The following is a 23513-nucleotide window of genomic DNA, read 5'->3' on the forward strand; positions in this document are numbered from 1 at the left end:
GCGCATCCCGGGACGGTCTCCGTCTCGTCCCGAGTCTGTACAATAACCGATACAGTACTCAAAATAAAACGAGACATAAAGGAAAATTGGAAACCGGGTTCGGTGAACCGGTTCGATCAAAAACTTGACCCGTCTCGGTACGTGACATCTCTGACTCGGTTTCGCTGAACCGGGTGGGTATAGATCCACGGGTCTGTATCTACTGTTCCCAGACCCGATTGGCTCTGAATGGGTTTGGGTCTGCGGGTCACTGCTTCAGGATCTGAAATACCTCCTGAACTGTTCTGGATCTGCAGGTCTGAATCTGCTGGTCCGAACATGTCTGTCTTGTGTCCAAGTGGGTCTGGATCTTAGAATCGTGATGACTTTCGGACCTGATCCGCTGCGCTACTCTGACTGGACTGAACTGGGTGTGGCCCATCTGAATGTATGGCTCGGTCAGCCTGGGCTGCAAGGGCTCGGCTGGCTGGGTCTGGGTGTCCCGATTAGCCTCCCTAGGAAATAAGTCGCCCGCTGAAGGAATGTTGCGTCCGCCGTTAACCTCCGTGAAGATTTCATCATCTGGCCCACGCGTTGTTGTCCCTGTCGCTGCTGCGTTAGCCTCCTTACAAGTCTGAAGTTGCTCGCTACTCAGCCCCTCCCACGTGTTAGCCTCACATCGCTTAAAGGCTTCCTCGGCACTGTGACCCCCGTGTGCCTGGTGCTCCTCGGCAGTGGTGACCACTCCTGCTCGGCAGTGCTCATCCCGTCCGTGTGCGGGCGCTCGTCTATGCCTACGGCGTCGGCCTATATGCGATGACCCTCGGCAGCTTGCTCGACCACGCCCGGCTGTTGCGACGTGTCTGCGGCCGGCAGTGGCTGGTCCCAAATGGCTGCACGGCGTGTTGCTGCGCCTTGTTTGGCGTTGCCTATGCTTTGATCTGCATCCACTACGGTTAGTATAGTCTTTCTTCTTCCATCACATCGTGGCCAAGTCTCTCCCTCACGAAGCCCCTCTTGCTTTCCTGGCGACAAAGGTTTCGCACAGGCAAGCTCCACGCTATCGGCCTTAGGCAGTTGGTGGGATTCGGCAGCGGTCATACCCAGTCCTGGCCTAGTCCTAGGTAGTCCTGTATCAGAATCTGAGCCTTTTGCCTCCAGAATACCTCCTCCTCCTTCAAAAAAGCCTCCAATTCTTTACGTAGAAATCATTCGTTGTCACTCTACACAAGTGGAGATCCATCCTCACACCATTGCACCCTTTCAATTTCATCTTTCAAGGATGTTATTTTCGCATGAATGTCAACCATATAGATGTGAGTTCCACCATGCTAGTCTCTCCATTTTGGTTAGCAAGCAAGTCATTGCGCAGCCCTCGTCTCCATTTCTCAGCTTTCCTTGATGATAACCTCACAATCTGGTCAAAGAACCTACAGTTATACATTCAAAAGTTTTTTCTACCAAAAACCCCCTCATTCCAAAAAGCACATAATAGAATAATGACATCATGGTCAGACGTAGTTCTGGGTTATACTGTCACTGAAAGCTAGAACTGGTTGTTAAGGTACCACGAACCACTCACTAGAACCCAATCAAGTCTGCATTTCACTCTTCTACTCTCCTATCGTTACACCACTTAAATCTGTCTATCCAGGGGGCAGAGGGAGGGGGGCCCACCTAGGCCATGGCCCCACCCCGGCGAATTGAAAAATAAAATACATTGAAAAAATTGAATTTTTTTAGTTGCACCATATATTGTTTGGATTCGAGTCCAGTTTGGTCCCACTCGGATCCAGAGGTTGGACTGTTTGGCTCACCCTTGAAAATAACCTGGGGCGGCCCTGTGTCTACCAGCCCTGCAATGTTCAAGTTGTTATCCAAATTAAGTGAGTTAAAATCTTGGGCAGGAAGTCCTGCTAGGGGTTCGTCCAGTTTTACCTTGTGTTGCCAATGAATTCTATTGGATTTCTAGTCTTTTGGATAGCATTTGATAGCGCTCTGAAGTACAATATAGGAATAAGATAGTTTGGGTGAAGGTAAACCTCAAAGACGGAGAAAGTGAAACCATTTCTCTTGATTTTGCAATCTGTTTTCAGCCAAAAAGGGTCGACAGATCCCACAGGAACACTGACCACAGTAGGGTTCCATCCTAAAATTATTTGGACCTAACTTTCTGGAGTCTCTCTCCATTCATAAAGTGCATCGCCCTTAAGTTTATTCTCCAGCTGAGCCAAAGACTGTCGCCCGATCAAGGGATCAAAGATGAAGAAGATCATTGGATGCACCTCCTGAAGCGTAAGAACCAGATCTCTCTGTGCTGCCTTTCTCACCGACCCTCTGATATTTCTTGACATGATCTGCATAAATGATCACCAAGAAGAAGCGTCCAACCTGATAGATTGAGTCACTTGTTGGTGAGGTTGGCGAGGATGCTCGGTCCTCTGGTTCTGTTTCTGACGGTTCACCATGATCAACTAAATCGTCTGTTTCCCATATATTTAGTCATAATCTTATGATTATCGGTATACCTATCCATTACGAACACCACATCTCATGTGCCATGAATTATCATTATCTTCGTTTACTACTACATCTGCCATCACCATCGTCAACATTATGATAATTAATTGTAATTACCATCTGACATGACTACGCAAAATCATTGTAATAATTTCTGTCACAACTAGCATCCACCATGAGCATCATATTTATCAATGTTTTCCAGCAACTACAAGTGATTATTAAGCATCCAACCTGACCAACATTTTTCGAATGAGTGGAAGCTGTTGGAAGAAGGGATGAAGTGTCCCATCTTTCCTTTGTTCTCAGGACTTAGGGTTATTGTGGGACTTGGCTGGATCCATGGTACATCCACCATCAACTATAGTGTGGTACTGCTATTGTTTAGAATAATACCCACAAGAATCAAATTGGTGACCAGACTCTCACCAGCCCGTCGGCTCAACCAGCTATGGTATGGCCTTGAGGGTGAACATGATCAACACAATTATCATCATCTTGGTTCACACCCTTGAGGGTGAACATGATCAACACTATTATCATCATCATGGTTCTCAAGCATTCGCACAATTGCCATAATCATAACATCCTGACTAGCGTGGAATTTTGACTTAAAGTTAGTTTTATAGTTCTCGAGAGGTATATGTGTCCATTAATTAACCACGAAAAAATGGGGCAGTGTGTTTTCAGAAATATAAAAATTTTAGGACTGTATTTTATTATTTCTAATTCTTCAACTGTGTAATTTTGAACATTTGGCCACATAAAACAGTGAATATAATAATGAAGCTTCATGATTATCCCTCAAGGAAGCAACAAGGCCCATGTACACCGGAGACCAAAAATGAAGGAAAATGACATCCCATACACCACCCAATAGCTCTACTTTACTTGATTCAATTCTCCAACTTTCTGTAAACGAATGGGATTTGGAGGAAGCGTCATACCGACGAAAATGGAGTGATTCCTTGGCCTTCCCCAGATGAGACCCAAATTAAGGCTCCACCAACTTTACGACTCAACCCTAAGCCTTTCATTTCTTTGCCCATCTTCACATTATATACTATGTCACCAAGATGCGGTGTGCGGGTGCCGGCGCGGCACATCTCAAAAAATTTAGGTGCGACGGTGCGCGAGAGTATTTGTTATTATTATTAATTTATTATTATAATATATTAATAATATCAAATTTATTTAAAAAACCCAAAAAATGAACTGAAATGAACATGGTGCGGTTTGGGTGCAAATATGGGTCGCACCCATACACCCATCGCGTCGACACGAGCGCGTTTTCTTTTCTGCCGCACCTCGATGACTGTGATTATATATATATATACGGTCATGGCACGAGCCACACGTTCCTTACAAGAGAGAGACCCAGTCGAGGCAGCTTACTGCTTTGGCTTTCCCCACTAGCCCCCCTCCACCGGTTCTTCACTTGCCGTCTTTCGTTACATTAAAGTGATTAGGAATGTCAATATATCTGATTTGAATCAGGTACTTGGTCTAACTATTCTGAAAAATTGGATAACTTTAGGCCAGCCGAGGCAGCTTTCTACTTCAGCAGTTCAATTTTCCCCCACTAGCCCCCTCCACCAGTTTTTCCCTTCTCCTCCCGTCTTTTGTTACATTGAACCGAGTAGGAACGTCAACATATCTAACTTGGATTGGATATTTGGCCTAACCATTTTGAAAAATCGGATATGCAAAAGAATTTAATATCTGAGTAAGATTGGATTCAGATTCGTACTCGAATATACATGAACATCTGATTGGGTTTTGATTCAGTTTTAAACAGATGTCTTATATCCAATACGATTATATTTTGAAAGTTGGCTGGATTCGGTTTAAAATTTGGATTTGGATTCATATGTGAGTTCAAATATCAGATTCGATTGTGAAATCAGATTTCAGATATGACTTTCTTCATTCGCATTTGAATCTGAACGTGTGAACGTTTGAAAAAAAACAGCTATGGTCAAGAACACGTACATTCGATTCAAACCCAATTTGTTGACGTCCCTAGAACTGATCCAAAAATATGGTCCTAATATGTCAACAAGCTGAACAGTAGATAAAGAAAGAAAATGATGAAAAGAACAGTAGAATTGATAAGATTTTGAGATCTAAGATGCTGCTGTTTCCGATTCGTGGTGTTGGACAAGAATTATAGAACAGTTGTTTTGTTTTTTTCCTCTTCACTTTTTGCCCTGAACGAAATCATCCCATGTTGAGAAACTTTGTTGCTTGACCAAAGCATAAAATTATCATGCCCCTGTGGTCCAAGATAGGTCGGCATGCAAGGACGAAGCTAGAATTTTTCATGCCGAAGCTAGAATTTTTTCATAAAAGGAATAAGCTATAGTTTCAAAATTTTGACAATAAATTTCTCCAAATTTTATGGCTGAATTGCTTGTCAGAAAGATGTCTGAACTACACACAAAGGCGGAGCCATAGCTGATGTGGGCAATTGCTCACACCAGTTCATAAAATTTATTTTATTTACATATAAAAAATTTATTAGTTTTCAGTTTTTGACATATAAGTGCCCCTTAAAGTTTGAAATTTAAACCTAGAGTGCCTCTCGTAGAAATTTTTGGCTCGGCCACTGGATACACAAAAATTTGTTAACCCATAGAACCAAAATCAGATTCTCCTCCTCTGACTATAGATCCATGAATCAAAAGCATTAGATAACAAAGTTTGAAAATGAAAAATTAAATTTTGCTATTTATTTTTTCCAAAATTTTCAATGGGCCGCTGTACTTGAAAATTATATAGTGTCCCCTTTAAAAAAAACAAAAAAAAAAAAGTCTCTGGCTCCACCAGGGAAATTTGGAAGCATTACTGGGATTCTATATTTCTAAGGTTTAGCTATCTTGAGTTACAAATTAATCATATATTTGAGGTGGAGTCCCTGAGTCCCTCGGATCTGAGATTCCGCGTAATCAAATGTGCCTTTGAAGTCGTCATCCTTCCCTGGCTAATTCATGTCCACGTTTAAAGCAAGTTTGTCATAATCTCTTTTCAACTTTCTATCAGAATATTAACACAGTACCATTGAGGAGGAAAGGACATATGAAGCCCTGACATTATAAGTTGTAGAAGAAGAAAATCCTCTGGTCTTCCACAGCATACTGGCCGATGGAAAGCAGTATATATATATATATTCATGTGCTTATATTAATTCCAGGTATGTACTATTTAGCCAAATGATTTTGTGATTACAATTTTCTTTCTTACGTTATTTTATTAGTTATAATATGGTTTGGTAAGTTGCCTTTGAATAGTTTGGAGGATGGTAATTAATCAAAGGAGAGCTACCCCTAAGCAGTGATTATTCATTATCACCAAATCCGCACAGCGCTGGTGGGGGGCAGCTAATCGAATATATGCTTTCGATTCCCTCTCCAAAATGCTGCATGCCAACTTTGACTTCATTAACTTTGCAGCGGCCAAGATGAGAGAAGCTCCTTGCCTTGCCTTTTCCCTGCAGTAGCACTAAGAGGGAGACAGGGACGACTGAGTTGCTTTCATCAGGCATATATGCAACAGTTGCTGCCATGATTTTGTAAGGTCTAAGATAAGGGTATTAATTCCTCTTCCTCCTTTTCAACGAAAGAATAAATATAAGATGAATTGAATGAAGTGGGAAGCTGACGAACGATGCTAATCTTCATATTCGATACGTGATGAAGCATTAATCAATCAAGTCAACATTATATTTCAGATGCCCTGCATGTCACAACCGCCATCGCCCACCTCGACAGTTCTGCTGAAAGTGTGGAGCACCATCGTCAGCTTGCCTAGCTCAAACCCTTTTGCCCTCACTAAAGTAAGAACAATAATATCTATAGCACCCGATCACCAATTTTTACAAAACTAAGTTTCAACTTGGGAATAAGATATGAGACTTATGGCTTGCTTTTATTTGCTCATTTAATGCCCATTAATGACGCTTTTGACTTTGTACGCTACAGGTACGGGCATTCAATAAAATTTACTGATATATTATGATCTTAGTAATCTCTTTTGATAATATGAAGATCTTAAGTGGTTCATGGATTTCATTACTCCCTTTCGGGGTTTGTATGATCTTCCTTTTCCTTTTCTTTTTTTTTTTTGTTTAGGATGAGTAGTTATTTTTTCACTACCCTAAAGAGAGGTTGTACCCCCTCTTTGTCCCTTGCAATTGGAGTTCACAAAGCATGCTTTGAGAATTTTTTTATGGTCCAGAAGAGCAGCGCATTGGGTCTTGACAGTCGTTATGGGTTTCATAACACAAACCCCTTTGGAGCGAGAGCGAATCGCCTTGCAGCTCAGCACGCTGCAGCCCTCGGGAGTAGGGTTTGTATGAACTCATCAAGGTTTGGAAACATTCAAATTCAAGAGTTTGAAATTAACTAAACTTTTTTTTTATCACATTCAATGAGAAAACAATCTGGTCTTGTTATGAACTTGGTGGATTGCCTTTCACATCCTTAATGTGGTAGCCAAGTTTTTGGAATCTAATTAAGCTGGAAACTATGTTCAGTATCTCCATAACTTATCAAGAATGAGGCTTTCAAAAATCTAAAATAGGGTTAGTATTGAAGCCATCAATCTGAAAGAACTTGAAGACAAAAAAAATTATATCTTCATGATCATCAAATCCAATTGTATTTTAGGGTTTACATGAAGATTACGATTTTGCCCTCCTCAAAAAAGAAACCAAAAGAATAGCATATATTTGCTTCGCAACCCTGCCACTTGTGTGGGCTTTGTTTGTCGTCAACTTAAGATCAGTGTAGGCTTGCAGCAACGTGCCCTTCCTGCCAGTGCATTGCACCAAACATGTCAGCAAATGACGTGCACACATTGAAATCAAAATAAAGAGTGTTCAGGTTTGTACTTTGATGCGTTGTGAGCTGTTGACCTTTTGTGTTCTCGTTGTGTATTTTTAAGTAATGTGTTGCAAAGATTATTATTTACTAAAAAATTTATGTGGATCACATCCACCTAACATACGCTTAGAAGAAACACAAGCTTACACAGAATGGTGTAATTACCATGTTTATTGCCTATATATATATATAGTGTACGTGTGTGTGCAGGATTTGTAGATTTTTTTGTCCGAGTTTGGATGAAGAAATCTTTTGGCCTCTCACAGTACCCTATGCATTCCATTGGGTGGTATGTTTAATCACTTCCAGCCGATGCATTGAACAGGGCTGTCGAGATTAGACATGTTCATATATATATATATATATATATATATATATATATATATATATATATATATATATATATATAGTGGGTGTGAGTGTCTTTAAAATTCCAGTTATGTACTATTTGGACATATGATTTTGTGATTAATTGTTCTTTTGAACATTATTTTATTGGTTATGATATTGTTTGGTAGTCCCCTTTGAATAGCTTGGAGTATGCTAACTAATCAATTGAGAACTACCTCTAACTAGTGATTTTTTTTTATTACCAAATTTGAACCAGGAAGTCCTAAGGCTGCACAAGGAATCGAGCAAGCTTGAGCTCAATTTGAAGTTCCTCATCAATACTTGACTCGTTTAAAAACGACTTGAGCTCAAACTCAAACGTATGCTTGAAATGTTAAATTTGTCAAGTTCGAGTTCTAAGAACATGACTCGTTTAAACTGGATTAAGCTTGACAACGTCATGAATGATGAAATATAATGAGAGAATAGTTAAAAGAATAGCAACGAAACAAGTTAAAAAAAATGATACAGACTTAGCATAAACGAGTTAATCGAGCTCGAGTTCGACGTTGTTTCATCAAGTTGAACTCCAGCCTGTTTTATAGAGCGCAACTTAAGTTTAAGCCAAGTTCGAACTTTAAGTTTTTTGAGTCAGTCCAGCAATAGCAGCAATAGCTATAAGAGAGACAGAAATGACTGGATTACTTTTTTCAGGTATATATAAAACATTTGCTGCCATGATTATGTAGGTTCTATGACAAGGGATTAATTCCTTTTCATCCAAAGAATATATATGTGATAAATGAGTGAGTTGGAAGCTGACGACGATGCTAATCTTCGTATTCGATACGTGATGCCATCAATCAATGCACCACATTATATTTCAGATGCCCTGCATGTCACAATGGTCATCGTCCTCCTCGACAAGGCTGCTGAAAAGATGGAGCACCATCGTCAGCTCGCCTAATTCAACCTCCTTTGCCTCCTCTAAAGTGCACCCGATCATCGATTTTTACACAACTAAGTTTTAACTTGAGAGTAAGATCTGAGACTTATTGGCTTGGTTTTATTTTTCTTATTCAATGCCCATTAATTCACTTTTTGACTTTGTAGAGTACAAGTACAAAATTCAATAAAAGTACTAATATATTATGCTCTTAATAATCTCTTTTAATAATTTGAAGATTTTAACTGGTAGGATCCTTTCATTACTCCCCTTTGGGGTGTGTGTGAACTTTCTTCGCAAGTTGTTATTTTCTCACCACCTTAAAGAGAGGCAGGAGAGGGCTGCACATGAGCCGAGTGGAGCCCGAGCTTGGCCAGCTCGAACTTAAGTCAACCCAAAAAACTCGAGCTCGAGCTCGGCTCGAACTCGAGTCGAGCTCCTTATAGCAAGCTCGAGCTCGACTCGACTACACAAAATCGAGCTTGAACTCGACTTGTTTAACCCATTTAACTAGTTTGGCATTAACACATTTAGGTGTTAACTAGTTTAGATTTAACTCATGTAAGCATTAACTTGTTTAACTCATGTAAGCGTTAACTCATGTAACTCGCTTAACTCGTGTAACTTGTGAAAATTTGTTTTTACCCTAAAAGTCAAAATTAGTGATTTGGTGAACCGGTTTTGGCAATGTTATATATAATACCGGTTTGCGAGTCAAGTCGAATATAAACGAATCAAGTTCCTGAAACTCGAACTCGACTCGTTTGTCGTTTTGATTATCTTTGTAAGCTTGAACTCGACTCGTTTATAAACGAGTCGAGCATGAGCCAAGTTTTTTTGAGCGATTTCAAGTCAAGCCCGAGTTGGCTCGACTCATTGTGTAGCCCTAGGCAGCAGCAACAACCCAACCCCTAGTGCCCCTTGTATCCTGGGTTTATAGAACATACTTTGAGGGGCCTTTTTAAGATCTATGAGAATAATTCGTGAGGGCCGTGGCAGGAACTATGGGTTTCCTACCACTGGCACCTTTTGGAATGGACGTCTTGCTGCTCGGTACACTACATGTCTAGGAACCCCATATAAAAAGGAATAGCATGTATTTTCCTCTCAATGGTCCCACTAGTGTGGTCATTGTTTGTAGTCTACCTAAGATCAGTGTAGACTCGTGCCTGCCCTGCTCTAGTACATGGCACCACAGATGCTCAGCAAATGACGTCCGCACAAGGAAATCAAAATAAAGGGCGTTCAAGTCTCTACTTCGATACGTTGTGGACTGTTGACCTTTTGTGTTCTTGTTGTATACGTTAAAAATAATGTGCTCCAAAGATTATTACTTATTAAAAATTTCTCTGGATTACATCCATCAAACATATGCATGTAGGACACATAAGCCCATACATAGAAAATGGTGTAATTACCATGTTCTAGTGCACTCTAGACTAACAGACAAAAGATTATCTGAGGCTGGATAAAGATATCTTCTAGTCTCTCACAGCACACATGCAGGGGCAAAACTAGGATTTTTTTCATCATAGAGGAATAACTATAGCTTCAAAATTTTAACAAGGAAAGAAATATAATTTTCAAAATTTTTTATGCAGGTTAAATTAAAATTTTCAAAAACTTCAGCGGATAGAGCTCAAGATGGCCCGAGGATTTCAGTTTACAGCATACATGTCAGTCAGTGGCGGAGCCAGCGTGGGGCAGGTGTGGGCGCCTGCCCACGCCAGCTCAAGAAAACTCCATATGAAATGGAGTCTCAACCCAACTTCACCCCTGTGTTGCCCACGCCAATATTTGCTTTATTTTTAAAATAACAGAAAATTTTTTCACAAACTATGTACTAGTGCCCCATAGCCAAAAATTTCTGGCTCCGCCACTGATGTCAGTGTTTGTCATTGTGGTCAGAGAGAGAGAGAGAGAGAGAGAGAGAGAGAGGGAGGGTGGGAAGTCAACTTGAATTGCGTCATATATATAGTGTTCAAAACCGTTTGCTTCCATGGCCAATTCAAGTTTTGATGTATAATTGAAAAGGCCTTTTTTAGTTATTTCCTAAATATTCTCCCTTTTTTTTCAAATGACTGTTTTAACATTTTGCCTAAATCAAAATTGACCCACATGAATAAGTGAATAATAATACTAGAAAAGTAAATGATGAAAATCAAATAGTATGTAACAATCTGGCTCACTCTCACATCGGCCTCGGACTTACTGTTTGGCGAATCCCAACCTACCTTCTAATAAATTTGATTCCAACTTAAAAGAAAAAGTTGGAGGACAGGTTAAGATCGATCAATCGAGGAGTTCAAGCTCGTTGTGTGAGTGGGTCAGGAATCACAGTGATGTTAGAGATAGCTCAACACATAGACCTAGGGTTGCCATGTGTAGACATGTATGCACATGTATGCTTCAGATGAGTGGATTGAAATACCTCAAAGTTTAATCATGTCTTTAAAATTATGAAAAATCTTAAACAACATAAAAGGGGTCAGGTAAGTGATAAATTGCTCTGGTTCTTTACATTTTTAGGGTTAAAAGTAGGTTACTAGTACTACCACTTTCCATGCAACTAGTACTATATGTAAGAGTCAAACTAAATCAAAAAACTTATAATCAAAACACATAGTTTTAGTTCACACATAACGTGTAAAGTTTACCTGGAATACGTAAACTGAGCATATATGAGGAATATGCGGACATATTACTGTAAGGGATTTGATTAATTTGATTGATTATTAAAACGAGTTACATAATCATAGATGACAAGAAAGTAACTTTGCTTGTGCCATTTGTCATGCTAATCGTCCGCTCATAAATCAATTCGCATAGACCCCATTTTATACGTACCTGATTAAACCACCGTTTGTTTGTCTATATGCTGACCTGAAATTGATTGGGTGACTGTTCTCGTTGAGATATTCCGAAGTGGCCACTCTCTTTCTTTTTCCCTATCCTTAGGGTTCAAGTTTGCTTCAGGACATAGCTGGGGAGCGGAACACCCGACAAGTCGAATGTCACGCATTCATCATTTACAGTTTAAAAGTGTGACATATAAACCAGGTACCCTATGCTCCTAATTACTAGAGGGGCTGTGAAAAGATGGTGAAATAAAAACCTATTAAAAATAGTTAATTATTTGTAATCCCCATCAATTTACGACCGCCTGACTAATTTTACCCAATTTAACCATATGCAAGTGATCTCCTTGCTGATATACTTAAAATTGAGTAGCTGACTTAGAAATGTTTTAGGTAATAGTATATGAACTAAAAAGATATTTTTTTAGTTGATATTCATTTTAGAAAATTTATTTTATAAAATTATAAATAATTTGATGTCAACTCTTTAGGCCCTTCACCTTTGAACATGAAAAGTCACATTACAAAGCCATTTTTGTGAAATATGACCTCAAACTATGGCTTTGAATTCAAAATGTTTGACTCGCTATTCACAATAATAGCTTTCTCTAAATAAAATAAAGATTCTATTTAATTTTTCAAGATTGACAAAGATTTGTATAAAAATTATTGCTTCTCCTTAACAGGGAGAAAACCGTTGAAAAAACTCTAATAATATTCAAAAGAAAAAACGTCTTTTTTTTTCTCTTTTCTTCTTTTTTTTTTTTCTCCCTTTCATGTTAAAGGTGTTCACCCCTTACCACCTTGAGACACTGAAAATAAGTTTTCTACTTTAACGGGACAATGGGTTGGGTGGGCGCTTTGGCCTTTTGTCAAGCAGTGGGTCTTCTCTCTGCTGAACTCTCATTTGGGTAAATTCTTCTTCCTTTTTTAGGTCCTTTGTTCTACCATATTCTAAATAACACCCAGAAAAATGTCTTTACCCCCATACAAATTGGGTAGCTTTGAATCCATAACTCATCTGATTGCATGCTAAAATCAGACCTTAACGCTTGCATCCTTAAATCAGACCTTAACGCTGCAGGAAGATCTGGTTCATCAAGTGTGAGTTTGATTTCAACCTCAATAGGAGGTGTTTAATTACTTTGGATTAAAATCTGTGGATCTCATGTGGCATACTTTTGCTGACATAACAAAATATCTACAACAAAATCCTTGGTTAGTCAAACTAAGGATCTTAGGTCAGACCTAAGATCTACACTTGAAATCCTTATTTTGCCTTTTTGCATTGAAAAAATGTCAAATTTAAGATTGAAGGGTGAGGGTCTGATCTAGGAACCTAGATCAGGGGCAGCCAAATGCCAGTCAAAAAAAAAAATCAAATTATGTTGGATCTAACAAAGCATGAACTAAAAGCAGTCTGAATATACATCCCTAAGCTGTAAACCAATTGGTCCACTTCTTAGTAGAAGTACTAATATGCACTAAGATGAAATTTTCAGAACTGCAATATTATATAGGCCAGAGTTTATTTTGATTAAGTGAATGGATCCCAACACTTAAGCAAGAGGTGAAACCTCCCATTTTTCTCTTTGTCTTGAGGGTCCAGGGCTGCTATGGTGCCATAACGATGCACCTATGCTGCATGCCAACTAATGCATTGCCTCATTTGGAACATAAAAACAAAGGTGGAGGTAGGTGGGGGCTCCATGGGGCGTATACCCCATGGACTCCATTTTTTAAAAGCTTAATTTAATAGTTAAATTTTGGTCTATCCAGGTTCCTCTATATATGACAGACCCACGAGATCCAGGTTACTTTCTCATGGCTAATTGAAAATTAATTAATTGTATATTTAGTACGCTCCCCCCAAAAAAAAAAAAAAAAAAAAGGCTCCAACCCTGCATAAAACCAAGGGCATAGATTGCTGGAACTCTTGACGCCTTATGCAGCTCAATCTGAAACTTTGAATTTACATGTTAGATTTTAATTGACCTAGATCCAGCTATTTGGAGCAGCTTAACTGAAAATTTGTTAAATATATATTTAATGCCCTACGGATTGTAGGTTCCACCGTGGATGCTTTCACCTGTACGACGACCCATTGATCTGCCAACTTATTGACCAGTTCTACCCTAGCCAACAGCCCATTGATTAATAACTGACATGTTGGCCCAAGTCCTTTCAATCAAGTTGTTTTTATGAAAAATGTTGATTTTTTTATTATCAAAATATAAATGTTGTGGGAGCTGTTCATTTTTTTTTATTGTAAAAACACTATTAAAACTCAAAAAAACACCTCAAATATCATATTTAATGAGTTCAGTTTTTGTTCTTGTTGCTACCAATCACTCAATATATATATATATATATATATATATATATACCAAAAGATTAACATTTTTTCTAAAATACGATGTTGCAAAGACAGGATAATGTTTTTCCATGAAATGATGAAAGACCGATAAACTTTTTTGGTGGTGCAATGAGACCAAAGTTCCTTGTTAGAACATAACAGAGCAGGGCGCGTCAGGGGTAGAGGCAGTTGTGCAAAGTCCTATATATATATATATATATATATATATATATATATATATATTTTATTTATTTATTTATTTACTTATAATGATATCTTAAAGAAATATTAACTAAATAATATTAAAAAATAAATTATGAAATTGACTCGGATCAACTCGGAGCTGAGAATACCCAAGTGTAAATCTCAAACCCCAACCGGACTCAAACCAAGTACAAAAGTACCCATTGGTGTCCGACCCAATACCCAACCCTAGGCATTCATTGACCATTGACTCACGCACCAAAGCTTCATTTTCAACATCAGAGGAAGAGGAGACCAATTTGACAGCAGCTTTGGGCGTGGGACCCACGTGAGGGAATTTGCTCCTCTTCGAGGGCCTTTCCCCTTTCTTTGTTTGGATCCACGACGTGACCACATTGACGCCGTGTGTGTGTGTGTGTTTGGACGCATGCACGTTCCGATTGAACTGATCAAGAAGAAAATAGGAAAAATACAAATCTTACTTTTTATGCGACAGACTAAACTACCTTTAATAAATCATAAAATACTGTAAAATAAGAAGGAAAATGCCGACTTTAGTCTTTTGCACTAGTCTTGTTTACGAGAATACTTGTGTTTGTGCAGTGACAAACTTACATTTATGAAAATAATGCTAGTACGCACTATTTCATACAGGGAACTTAATTAAACAAATCTATTATATTGTTGGGTAGGTAAACTGCTCATCAAACCTGGTGGAGGAGTCCTTTATAAATTTTATTAATCCAATAGTGCTAAAAAGACAACATATATACAAGAGAACTAACAAAAAATGTTGCAACTTGTACAAGAGAAAACAATGAACCTCAAACTAAGGGCAGCAAGGAAAGAGTTTGCACATCTGGATTTTCGTTTGTAATGCGGAATAGTTGAACTTTGTTAGCCACGATTTGGGGAGCAGTTCTATTTCCCCTTCTACCTGTAATAAGAGAGCTAAGCCAGAATTTCCATTTCCAAATTTCTTGTAGTTAGCACTGATGATTATGATGGAGCAACCATTGAAGTCAAAGTGAAGAAGCGTCTAAGCTAACATCTCTATCTCAAGGAAAGGAGATACTGATATGCAGCAGAAAAGATTGTCCACATTAATAACATCTTTGGCTTCATTTACCTTAACCGCAACCCAACAAGCACCATTAGTTTTTCTAGATGCTATTTGAATAATTCCATGATTAGGATAAGTGGTTAACCATTTGCCCGGCAGAATGCCGAAACTGGTCCAAAACTACATTTTCAAAAGTTCCGCAGGCCGGCTATCAAGAACGGCAGCAAATTAAAAGGGTTTATTTTTTAAAGTACTTTTAATTAATTTAAAAACACGTAGGGGAAGGGGGTGACCTTTCAACCAATTTATAGCGAGTAGACAGTCTTTAAGGTGTGCTGAGTTCAACATGATGAATCATTTTGTGAAGGCCAGGTTTCATAATTTATAAAAAAAAAAACACTTTTTAACTAGACTTTCAAAAGGAATCATGTTATTCATACTTTTTTGAAAACATCATTTTCTCAAAATCGGGTCTTTACAAATTCAATTTTACTGTTAGCTATACATGCCTTGAAAGCTACTTTAGAGCCAAAACGGTATTTCTCTTCCAGACCAGCTTTTAGGAGTACTGTGGAAACATACCCTCAAAATATAGTCTAGTCTTTTAGGGGTCATTTGGCAACAAGAACATTTTGTGAGTGTTTTTTGAATTTGTCTCAATTTTTTTGACAGGTTCATTGAACCTAGGGCAACTCGTCCGAAAAACTAAAAGGGTTTGTTTGATTACTCCATAGTTGAAATCTATAAATTTGATGTAGAAGTGGCGTGACATGCTTTTGTTGATGTGGCAAAAGATCCATAGTAAAATATATGGTTCATCGAAACTAAAGATCATAGGTTAGACCTAATATCCATGCTTAAATCCTTATTTTACTTCTTTACATTGAGAACAAATCGGATTTAAAATCGAAGAGGGAATGATCTGATATTAAATCCACAATTATCAAATTATAAGGATCTTAAAATTAAGGTTAAACATCCCCTGAAAGAAAGTACCAACAAACTAAGAATGCTTTCTTTATTTACAGAAACAACTTTAATTTTATTAGCTTATTAAAATTAAGGGGTGGAAAGAGTTAAAGCAGCTAATTCATTCACTTACTTGCCATTTAAGTCAAGATGCAGCTGATTTTTTTTAAGTAATTGGATAATCCCTTAGAACTCATCTATTAAGGGATTATGGCAACTAGTGGTTGAAAGTTTGTAACAACTTCCTGGTTTCATTAAATACTCTACAAAAATAGCAACTGAAAAATTGTTTAAGTTGTACCTTATGGTAGGTAGTTATATTTACAAATGGTCAAGCACTTACATTTTAAGACTGAACTGTTCCCATTTTCTTTTCTCTCTTTTCTCTTTTTTTCCTTTTCTTTTTCTACAACCTTCCTCCTTAATACAGGACAAGTGGATCTAGAAAGACACTAAAAAAAACAAATCAACAGGAAAATTGAGATATGATATTTCACTCATCTACCATTAGTTAACGACTTTTTTTCTTGATACCTAAGAATCACCTACCTCTCTCTCTTTCTCTCTCTCTCTCTCTCTCTATATATATATATATATATATATATATATGTGTGTGTGTGTGTGTGTGTGTGTACACACAACCGGATCTATATATGCCAGATATGATGAGAATCACCCAAGTCATGGATTTCTAAGTGGATCAGATGACAGAGATTAAGTTGAAAATATGAAAACCAAGCTACTTTTTTAAGAGATAGAAAGGCACTTAGGTAGGAAACTGGTTTGTTTTCCCTTGTTTTTCACATACACACTTTCTCTCTGCCTTGAGGGATATTTGAGTCCCTTATGAAAAAAAACTTAGGTTTAATATTTTCAAATTAATCTCGACCATCTGATATATATATATATATATATAAGTCATCCATCCTGACATGGATGCTGTGAGAAATGAATGGCCGGAGGAATAAAAAAATGAATATATTATTGTTAGCTGAATGCTACAAAACAAAAAGCAGCCACTATGCATATAATAGAATGCACATAGAACCCACACAAAAATATAACGCATTTCCATCAAAAATTGGCATGTTGGGGGCTCCACAGCTTCTTTTATAGCCATTGGCTGTATGAGTCATGAAATGGATCAGTTTTTTTTTTCATTTTTTATTTTGTAATTATGCCTTTTTTTTTAAAGCTTGAGCATCAATGAGGAATTGCTTCCTCATCAGCCTGCTTTCCAAGTGGTTGGCAGCATATCAAGTGGCATAGTTTTTCTCTTGCTCTTTTATAGAATCTCACTAATTGCTGCACTGGTAGGTTGTTGGGATAAGGCTGTGTATGTAGTAGGGACAACAACAGCCTGCCCATGCACTATCTGTTTGAGATATCCAAATTAAGTTTCCCTTCTTTCCTTTGAGTTTGTTTAAAGCCCACCAATTTAACTACAGCCCAAGACGAGGAAAGGCCAACCACATTCAAAGGAGCTAAGAACAAAATATCAAACTTATTGAAAGTTATCGACGTCACTGGTTTCGGATTCGATCTTGTATTCATATCTTTTAAAAACCACACATTCATACAGCACAGTGGCATGGACCCTAGCTATCAATCAAAATTAAAATTGAGGCCATATAGCCCCCATAGTAGCCCACAAATGAAAGCCGGAGCACTGTCGGCAACCCCAACTCAAAAAAAAAAAAAAAAAAAAGTTTCTTATGAGGTCCCACTCAGAGGTAGAGCTAGAAACTTTTCATGAGGGGGGTTGAATTAAAGTTTTTAAATTTTAATTTAGGGTCAAAATATCATTTTTCAAAATTTTTATATAAGACAAGTAAAATTTTTTAAAATTTACATGTATTTTTTTTTTAAATGAAAAAAATTGAAGTTGGGCGAGGGCCTATGTAGACTCTACCTTGCCTCCGCCCCTGGTCCCATCTACTAAAGAAGATTCAATCCGACAGTCGGTCTATGGCCTAGCTGAGAGCTGAAGACCCCACCCTTCCCTCTATCCCCCTAAGGACCAAGCCCCGTCGGAGTGAACTTCATGAAAATGACAAAAGAAGCTCCCACATAAGGACAAGATCAAAAAATGAAAATGTATTTTCTGCAAAAGATAACTTTGCCCTTGACACAATGGAAAATACCACGAAATGAACACCAAAATATCCCTTTTGTATGGAGAAACCCTTGGATCGGTCTCTTGCAATTTTTCACCGTCGTGGTAACTTGATATATGGTTCATGCATGCTTCTAGTAAATCAAAAGTGGCCCAGGACCTTGGGAGAATGGAGAAAGGGGGTAGGCTTCAGCCTTTACTCGGGGGCAATGAGATTAGCCTCTTGCAAGAACAGAAGAACTAAGAGAGTAATTTGGTCCGCCAAAGTATATGAAAAGGTGTTCATATATGCCAAATTAAGAAGAACGTCGTGTTTGCACATGTTCCAAGATTATCATGTTCTTGCGGCATTTGGTTAATGAACAATATCCAATCACATAATTGTTTATAAAACACAAAACATGGTGCTACTAAAATATGCGTCCTTGGAAACAAATGTTATAAGAACATAACTTTCTTCTCACCAAATGCCTTGCTATGATCATGGGGCCATGAAAACCAAACATTTTAATACCCTAGGACCAAAACGGTAACATTTAACCCTAAGCTGGTAAAATGACCTTATACAACTCATTATATATATATATATATATATAATCAAATTTCTGTGGCGTTATCAATGTACTGCACATGCAGGCAAGTGAATAGTTGAAATCGATGGGTGACTCACCCATGATGCAACCTTATATCCCTATTCTGTTTTGTGAGTGCACCAAATTTGACCTGGGCTAAATTTAGCTTGACATTGAAGCTATTGTTTCTCAATTAACAAAGTAAAATGAGGACTACTTCGTAAGGAGGTCCGTATAAGGGATGGGATATGAGCCAGTACGTGGTCAGTTTTCGTCTTGAACACTTATAACGTTAACTTTCTATGTTATAAAAAAAAAAAAGCACCAATATACAAGTTCAATCATATTTAAGGCATCACCCTTAAGGCCGCACAACGAACCAAACCGACTCGGGTTCGACTCAAACTTGCTAGAAAAAACTCGGCTCGTGCTCGACTTGTTTATAAACGAACTGAGTTCGAGCTTATAAAGATACTCGAAACAATAAACAAGTCAAGTTCGAATTACAGGAACCCGACTCGACTATACTCACAAACCGACACTCTATATAATATTGCCAAAGCCAGTTCACTGAATCACTGGTTTTAACTTGTAGGGTAAAAACAAATTTTCACAAGTTACATGAGTTAACGCTTGTACGAGTTAATGCTTGCACGAGTTAAACGAGTCGAGTTCGAGTTGGATTATGTGTAGCCGAGTCGAGCTCAAGCTTACTATATGGAGCTCGAGTTTTTTGAGCCGAGTTAGCTTGTGTGTAGCCCTAATTACCCATCAGCAATGAAAACAGGCATAGTACCCTTGGAGAACGAAATGTGTAGGCAATAGAATGAAATATCCCTCCTACTCCTACTCACTCGAAACCAAAATAATGAGGATCCACCGTAAATTTACCTTCAAAGCTCCTCTTATTGTTCTCTTTTTTTAGATCTAAAGTCAATTACGGCTTTCAAAAGACAGCACACAATTTTAAATGCACACGTTGAAGTTCTTTATGATATAACAGAGAATCGCAATTCTTTACCTTTAGCTTATTATATTTAATGGCAGAGTCTACTAAACATTTGCCAAGAAATGGTAACCATTGAACATATACAAACCATTATATTTAACATATAGATATCTCTACGCTACCACGGAAGGGTACTTGGCTCAATTATTTATGAAATCAAAGGCCGAGACTTGCATGGTCAAAACCGCCTTGCAAAGATTCATTGATTGAATATGTTATATTTGATGCTGATGATATCAGCTTAAAAGAAAATCGTGTGGGCTCTCGGAGCTCTATTTCCGTGCAGGCTTCCTCTAAAAGTCACCAAGTTGACTCCGTGTACGGATGCAAACGGTTCGGACCGATCCGGCTAATCCAATTTAATTTGAAAACAGATCCGTGGAGCGACAAACGTTGAAGGCAGGGTTTTCGCATGACCTTGATCCAGATCTTTGTTTCGGATCCGATTGTTAATCAGATCGTCCTACTTCCGTTGCCAAATTCGTGTTCGGATCATTAGATAAGGATCCAACCCGTTTCGCATAACCTTGATCCAGATCTTGGTTTCAGATCCGATTGTTAATCAGATAATCCTACTTCCGATGCTAAATTCATGTTCGGAACATTCCGTAAAGATCCAACCCGTTTCACATAACCTAATTCGGATCTTGGTTTTGAATCCGACTGTTTGTCTTACTTCCGTTGTCAAATTTGTGTTCGGATCATTAGATAAAGATCCAACCCGTTGACCGGGACGTCAATGGCTTGGAAAAGTTGGGTGCTGATCTCTGCATTGAAGAAATGTGGTATGCTAAGCCAATTAACTTAGTCAAGCAGACATTTTTTTCATTTTTTCCCCTTTGGTCGTAGAGCCTTTAATAATAATAATTAAAAAAAAAGTTCAAAGAACCCACCATGTTCGATGACTTTGCGTACGAAGCCGATCTAGAACCATCTTCATTGTAATGGACGCCTGGGTTCGGGCTAGCTGTTGACCACGAGTCCGGGCCCTCCTTCAGTTGGCTTTGATCGGTTGACCAAGACCTAAAACCATGATTTAGCTTGGGTGGGGTTGGGTTCTTAAATGTTAATCGTCCTTGAATATTTAAAACTTATTACTAGTGCTCTTTAATCAAAAATTCCTATTACTGCTTTTGTCGTTTCATATTTATGTTTTTGAGAGTTAATACTTATAAGTTTATTTGGATGTTCTCAATCTCACTGTTTTCCCTTCTTTTCAAAGGGTAATTACAAGTTAGGGCATACCATTGATGATTCGTTTGTGCCATTTTACCATCGTTGGCATACACTAGGCATCGACGTAGTCCTTAATTTTAACGGTAAACGGAAAAAAGAGGTGCTTCCCTCATTATCAAGAGACACGCAACCTACCACTCGAAGAAGGCTCGAAAGCTCCCATTTTTTCTGCCTCTAAAGTTTATGTTATGTCGAGACTTAGTGGACAACGTTATATCTTTCAACTTGAATGTTAAGTTTTTACTTTTAACGGTTTAAGAGAGTACCATGTTCTCACTTTTAATGGTTTAAAAGGGTACCATCCACACTAATCAAACAAGTGATGCCAATACCAGTCTCTCTTCAAAAATTTAACGCAACATAGTTAGTTTATTTACATATTTAAAAATTATAAAACAGTGGACGCTTATAAAGTGCAAGCCATCATTTAAAAATGGTTAACAAGCAAAAAAAAATAAATCTCCAGGAGCATGACGGAGCTCCTAAAAGTTAGGTACTGTTAGAATAGGGACTTGTGCCCGGTCAGCGTCCATCGTAAGTTGCTGTGTCAGCATTGTTCCGGGACCGTCGCTCTAGGGCTTCAAACAGATCGGATCCACTTTCTGACCATTGGTTTCTGATCGCTCCGGTCCGCAAACTTGAACGTTTCAGCTCAACCAAATCCAAGTCAGACGACGCACCCGGGTCTTGGATATGGGTTCAGATCCGGATCCAAATCGTGATGTGATAAAGATTACGGATGCCTGCACGCACATGGAACCGAACCGCTATCGGTTGGTAGCCTTTTTTTTGGACGCCCTTCCAGATAACTATGTGATGTGGCAATGAGAGAGCAGTCTCCTCCTTTCCTTCCTTCTCATTTGTAACCTTTCCCCACAATTTGCGGCGTCTTCTTCCTCTATTTTTAAACACTTCTTTTCCGTCCAAACGGGGATGCTCACGTAATGGATCCAGCTTGTCTTGATCGCCCAGTTAGATCTCTATTGATTTTTAGATTGGAATTCAATTGCCGAGTTAGTAGCGCAGTGAGTCACCTCTTAATTGTTTAAATCTTAAAGTAATCACAGTCACGTCTAATGCGCTTTTTTGTTCGAAAAATGTTTTGTGAACCTTAGAAGTCGAGGGTACAGAAAGAGACGACGGTCTTTCAATAAATCACTCACCCTTAACAAAGAAAATTAAAAAAAAAAGTGCATAATAAAATCAGATTAGTAATGAATCCGAGTAAATGAATTTAAAATCCAAATTGTTACGTTAATGTATCCGAGTATTACTCCGATCCATTTGTTCCATTGGATATAAAAAACCACCAGATATGTTGTTGGCACGTTTTTAAACAAAGTTGTTGACAAGTCTTTTTAGTTTTTCATTACCTCCATCTCATCAGCTATGCTATGCTCCTTGAGGCTTATGACCTTTATTGGTATGAACAAAGTTTTTTTTTTTTGTCCTTCTTTGAAAAAATTATTCTAATTTAACCTTCTTGGCTCGACTTTTATAAGTTTGAATTCGGGTAGCTTGTCAAAGCATGCAGTTATTAGCCTTGTTTATGAAATAATGCACCTTTTTCCAAAATAATCAAGAAGATAATTAAATTAATTAAATTAAGAAGAATCACAATCTACACTGTGGGGCAACTTAAATTCAACCTTATGACAACATAGCTTCTTGAAACCAAGAATGTGGAGCCCTAGGGATTGAATTATTGAATTTAGTTGCGGGTTCAACTTTGTTTAGGGTTTAGACCCATTAGATAGATAAGCTTGTCATTCTAGCTCTCTTTCTCTGGTAACTCCAAACCCCAAACAACCCTGAGACTTAGGGAAAAGGGAAAGGAGCTTCGGCCTCTTTCGAGTTCTATATATGTATATATATACCATTTGGTTATGAAGATGTGGACTCAAAATAAGTAAGGAAAGCTTGATACTTGGTTAAAAGCGACAGCCAAAGCATGAACAAAAAGGAAAATGAAACATATAGAACTTAAAACATGCAAAGAAGAAAAAAAATACAAAAATAGTTTAGAATCTTGTTTTAGTCATGTTTTCTCGAAAAGAAGGTGAGGCCGACCATAAGAAGAAACAAAAAGCTAGATTCATCATTTCATGACATTTTCCCTCAAAATCATGAGGTTATTTATTTAACTAACGCCCAAGTAGTGTTTCACTTCTCATTAAAGTAAAGAAAAAAAAAAAACCCAACTTGAGATATTTTTCTTTCCTTGATAACGTTACTTTATATAATTAATTTGGTTGCAATTTGCCATTTTTGTTTACAGAATATTCTCAAATTACGATACTTTTTTTGCATGAACATTTAAATATTAGTACCCATCGGAGAATATGTCAACAAAGGATTAGACACGATCATATTTAATTCCCTTCAGAAATTTGCTTTTTTTTTTGTTTGTGCGAACCGGCGGACTCCAAATTAATGGTTAAATGGAGTTGAATGGGCTTTACGAATTCCGCG

Source organism: Nymphaea colorata, chromosome 4, assembly GCF_008831285.2.
Source record: "Nymphaea colorata isolate Beijing-Zhang1983 chromosome 4, ASM883128v2, whole genome shotgun sequence".
NCBI lineage: Eukaryota > Viridiplantae > Streptophyta > Magnoliopsida > Nymphaeales > Nymphaeaceae > Nymphaea > Nymphaea colorata.